This window comes from Leucoraja erinacea, chromosome 14 (assembly GCF_028641065.1).
Source record: "Leucoraja erinacea ecotype New England chromosome 14, Leri_hhj_1, whole genome shotgun sequence".
Taxonomy (NCBI): domain Eukaryota; kingdom Metazoa; phylum Chordata; class Chondrichthyes; order Rajiformes; family Rajidae; genus Leucoraja; species Leucoraja erinaceus.
This window is the reverse complement of record NC_073390.1, coordinates 6,488,974-6,494,001: the sequence shown is the minus strand read 5'-3', so window position 1 is coordinate 6,494,001 and position 5,028 is coordinate 6,488,974.

Genomic DNA, 5,028 nt, shown 5'->3' with positions numbered 1-5,028 from the left:
ATTGACTCAGGGGGGCGGAATACTTTTGCACGCCACACGTTTCAGTTATTTATTTGTAAAATAATTTGAAAACCATGTATCATTTTCCTTCCACTTCACAATTAAGCACCACTTTGTGTTGGTCTATCACATAAAATCCCAATAAAATACATTTACGTTTGTGGTCGTAACGTGACAAAATGTGGAAAAGTTCAAGGGGTGTGAAAACTTTTGCAAGCCACTGTATATATACTATTAAAACTGTGTGGCTGCCGGCTGCCTGGCTGCCTGCCTGACTTGTGGTTGCCAGCCTGTGGTGCCAGCCTTTGATTCGTTGCCACGGCAACACCCGACCCACAAACGCCCTGATTTTTCCCATTTCGGTACAGATTTCACTTTTCATTACAAGTACCTGTATTCACTCCTCATTAAATTTTGTCGTATTTATGTACACAATTTTAATCAAATCCTTCCCCCCCCCCCCCCCCCCCCCCCCCCCACTCACTAATTTTGTTGCCTCCTGCTGGCCAGCGACCATAACGGCTGCTGGCGCCCGCATCTTGCCTCAAAGACGCCATTTAAAAACAGCCGCACTGCTGATTCCTGAGCCGCTTGAGTTGGAAGACCACGTCTCCCGTGGGGGCTACGGGTAGGGAACGGCTGCGTTGGGGGAGCAGACCCAACCAACGGGTCTGTACTTGGTCTAGTATATCTATATTACTAAAACACTTTGTCTTGTGTGTGTGAGTGTATGCATATGTGTACGTCAATCTGGTATCAATCTTGTCAATTCCTATTTTCTTCCAAACACTAGGCCACAGCTTTCCCATTTTCGCACATTCTACTCACTTCTCTCACGTGGAGCCGATAAATATCTTCCCGTTGCATTTCCATCTATATTTCTGCACTTTTTGATCCTTGAAATATTAAAAACAACCCCAACTCAACCACTTTTGCCGAAACAAAATCTGACTGATGTGACAATGCTTCTCAGAGTGCGCCAATCACAATGGGCTCGCAGGTTGGCTGCCGACTGCCACAATGACATCACAATGGGACATTGCTTCTCATTTTATCTGTACAGAAGCTTTTCTGGATCCTCCTTGGAGCTCATGCTGTAATTTCGCTTTGAATTATCTCTAAATTGTGCATATTACTTTTGACTCTCATCTAACTCACTGATCTAGCTCGTAAAGAGTTAGTGCTCCTTGTGGCATTCCACTGGTCATAACCTCACAATCTAAAGTGGTTTGTTTATTCATTAACCAAGTCTGAAACCATATTAGTACTTTAGACAATAAACAATAGACAATAGGTGCAGGAATAGGCTATGCGGCCCTTCGAGCCAGAACCGCCATTCAATGTAATCGTGGCTGATCATTCACAATCAGTACCCCGTTCCTGCTTTCTCCCCATATATCCTGACTTTGCTAACATTAAGAGCCCTATTTACCTCTCTCTTGAAAGTATCCAGAGAACTGGCTTCCACCGCCCTCTGAGGCAGAGAATTCTACAGACTCACAACTCTCTGTGTGAAAATGTGGTTCCTCATCTCCGTTCTAAATGGTTTATTCCTTATCCTTAAACTGTGGCTTCTGGTTCTGGACTCCCCCAACATCTGGAACATGTCTCTAGCGTGTTCAAACCCTTGATAAACATATATGTTTCAATAAGATCCCCTCTCATCCTAAATTATACAAGCCCAGCCCATTCTCTCAGCATATGACAGTCCCGCCATCCTGAGAATTAACCTTGTGAACCTACGCTGCACTCTCTCAATAGCAAGAATGTCCTTCCTCAAATTTGGACACCAAAACTACACATAATACTCCAGGTGTGGTCTCACTAGGGCCCTGTACAAATGCAGAAGGATCTCTTTGCTCCTATACTCAACTCCTCTTGTTATGATGGCCAACATGCCATTCGCTTTCTTTACTACCTGCTGTACCTGCATGCTTACGTTCATTGACTGATGAACAAGGACCCCCCAGATCCCGTTGTACTTCCCCTTTTCCCAATTTGACACCATTTAGATAATAATCTGCCTTCCTGTTTTTGATACCAAAGTGGATAACCTCACATTTATCCACATTAAACTGCATCTGCCATGCATCGGCCCACTCACCCAGTCACGTCGCCATGCATTCTCGTAGCATGCTCCTCACAGTACACACTGACACCCAGCTTTGTGGCATCTGCAAATTTGTTCATTTTCCTTGTAACCCCTTCATCTAAATCATTAATATATATTGTAAATAGCTGTGGTCCCAGCACTGATCCTTGCAGGACCCTACTAGGCCTATTTCCTTCGATCCATAGATGCTGCTGCACCCACTGAGTTTCTCCAGCATTTTTGTGTACCTCCCTACTATTCATTGCCTGCCACAGGTTCTGAAAGGGATCCGTTAATCCCTACTCTTTCTTTCCTGTCTACCAACCAATTTTCTATCTATGTGAGCACTCTACCCCCAATACCATGTGCCCTAAATTTTCCCACTAACCTCCTATGTGGGACCTTATCAAATTTTACCTCTAATCCACATTGTAATTGTAATGGTGCGATTTTGGGAAGATGTAGCTCACAGGAAAACCATTGGATTCACTGTGGTCCAGAACTTAGAACTGTCCTCATGACCTGTGTTTAATCCTGACCTCATGTGTTGGCTGATTGGAGTTTGTACTTTCTTCCTGCAACACTGTGTTTTTTCCCCAGGTACATTGGTTTCCTCCCATATCTAAAGACATGATGGTTGATGGGTGAATTGAGTGTAAAATATACCCCAATGTGGGTGTGCGGTGAGAGAGTCAATTGTGGTAGGAGGAAACTAATGGGGTGGGGAGGGAGAGAGGACAAATGGGATTAGTGTCGATTGCTGTTTGATGGTCAGTCAGATGCAGTGGACTGAAGGGCCTGTTAATGTGTTGTATGATTCAGTCACAGGTTAATCTCATAGAAAGGGCGGCACTGTGGCGTTACAATGCTTGCAGCTTCAGAGACTCAGGTTCGATTCCCACTACGGGTATTATCTGTCCAGAGTTTGTACATTCTCTCCATGACCTGCGTGGGTTTTCTATGAAATCTTCGGTTTCCCCCCACACTCCAAAGATGTACAGGTTTGTAGGTTAATTGGCTTGGTGCAAATTGTCCCTAGTGTGTGTGGGACAGTGTTAATGTGCGGGGAGTGCTGTTTGGCGCGGTCTCAGTGGGTCGAAAGACATGTTTCCGAGCTGCATCTCTAAACTAAACTAAAGGTAGAGCCGTCCTGCAGGCACAGTGCAGCCTGACTTGACCACCATGCTGTCCTCCCATAAGATGGTCTCGTCCTAAAGTAAGAACACAGCAAATGGGCATAGTGTCACGTATTGCACTTGAACTGTAAATAATGAGCCAGCAATCTGGCTGAACAACACTGGATGATCTGTACTCTGGGACATAATAAAACACATGGTGCTGGAGCAACTCTGTGGGTCATACAGTGTCTGTTGAGGGATTGAACAGGTGACATTTCGGGTCACGACCCGTCTTCAGACAAAGATTCCAGCATTATAGGCGAAATACCTGGATTCAAAATGGCTCTTTTGGATTGATAATTTGTTTGACGGAGTTGGATTCTGCTCCACTGCTCCTTGCAAAGCAGAGTTATGGTAAAACCTCAGTAAGTAAAGCACAATTATCTTTTACTTGACCCGAAATGTCACCCATTCCTTCTCTCCAGAGATGCTGCCTGTCCCGCTGAGTTACTCCAGTGTTTTGTATCCACCTACAGATGCACAACCTTTTATCCGAAAGCCTTGGGACCAGACACTTGTCGGATATCGGACATTTTCGGATTTCCGAATGGAAGATTTTTAGTGTAGATTAGGTAGGTAGCGCGGGCGGCGTGAAAAGTCTGGAGCAGCTGCCTCCTCCACGGAGACCGGGGAAACATTGTAAATCATTGCATAAACGTTAGTCAGTTAGTTTGGAGGGATTTTATGTGGTGGGTGGGTGAAGGGGGAAACTTTAATTCTTATTCCCCTACCTGGTCGGCGACTCCCAACATCGCGGATCTGGGGGATCTGTCCAGCCGCGGGCGGCGCCGGTTGGAGCTCCAACCCCGGCAACTCTACCCCTGGCTGCGAGGCGCTCCAAATCCAGCGCCGCCCGCGGTCGGACGCCCCCCACCCCAGCTCCGCGGATGTTGGGAGGAGGCGGCCTCCGCGCCCTGGAGCTTACCGCACAGCGACCAGGTAAGGCATTGCCCACTTCCCGCTGGTATCCCAGCGCTGCGACGCCGCCGACTCCCAACATTTGCGGAGCTGGGGTGGGGGGTGTCCGGCCGCGGGCCGCGCTGGATTTGGAGCGCCTCGCAGCCAGGGGTAGAGTTGCCGGGGTCAGAGCTACAACCGGCGCCGCCCGCAGCCCCACGGGCCACAGCGCTGCGGAGCTTACTGCACGGCGACCCGATAAGGCATTGACTGCTCCCCGTCTCTCCGACCAGGTAGGGGACTAAGAATTAAAGTTTACCCCTTCAACCCCCCCCTTCACATAAAAGCCCTCCAAACTAACTGACTAACATTTAAGCAATGATTTACAGATGTTTAAGTGTCTCCCCGGTCGCCGGGGAGGAGGCAGCCGCTACAGTAGTACAGACCTGGGTTGACCGTGGGTCGTTTCGGGTCAAGTTTGGCGCCAAACGCGAGCATCCTGGGAAAAAATGGCCAGTTTTCGGAGTTTTACGGTTTCTGGAACACCGGATAAAAGGTTGTGCACCTGTATTATCTTTTCCTTGCCAATAATAGGAAAGACTGAGTCAAAAACAGAGGTACAATGCTGTCATGTCTTTATTTAACCATCCAGATAAATAAAATGGCATTAGAAATGGCACCAGAAGTAGAGATTACATTCCAGTATCAAAAATATGAAATCACATATATATATAAAATATAAGATCAGCTTGAACGTAATGGGCCTGTCCCACAGGCGATTTTTCAGCGGGCTGCCAGCAACTGTCAGTGGAACACACGCACACGCACACACGCACACCCACACCCACACACCCACACACG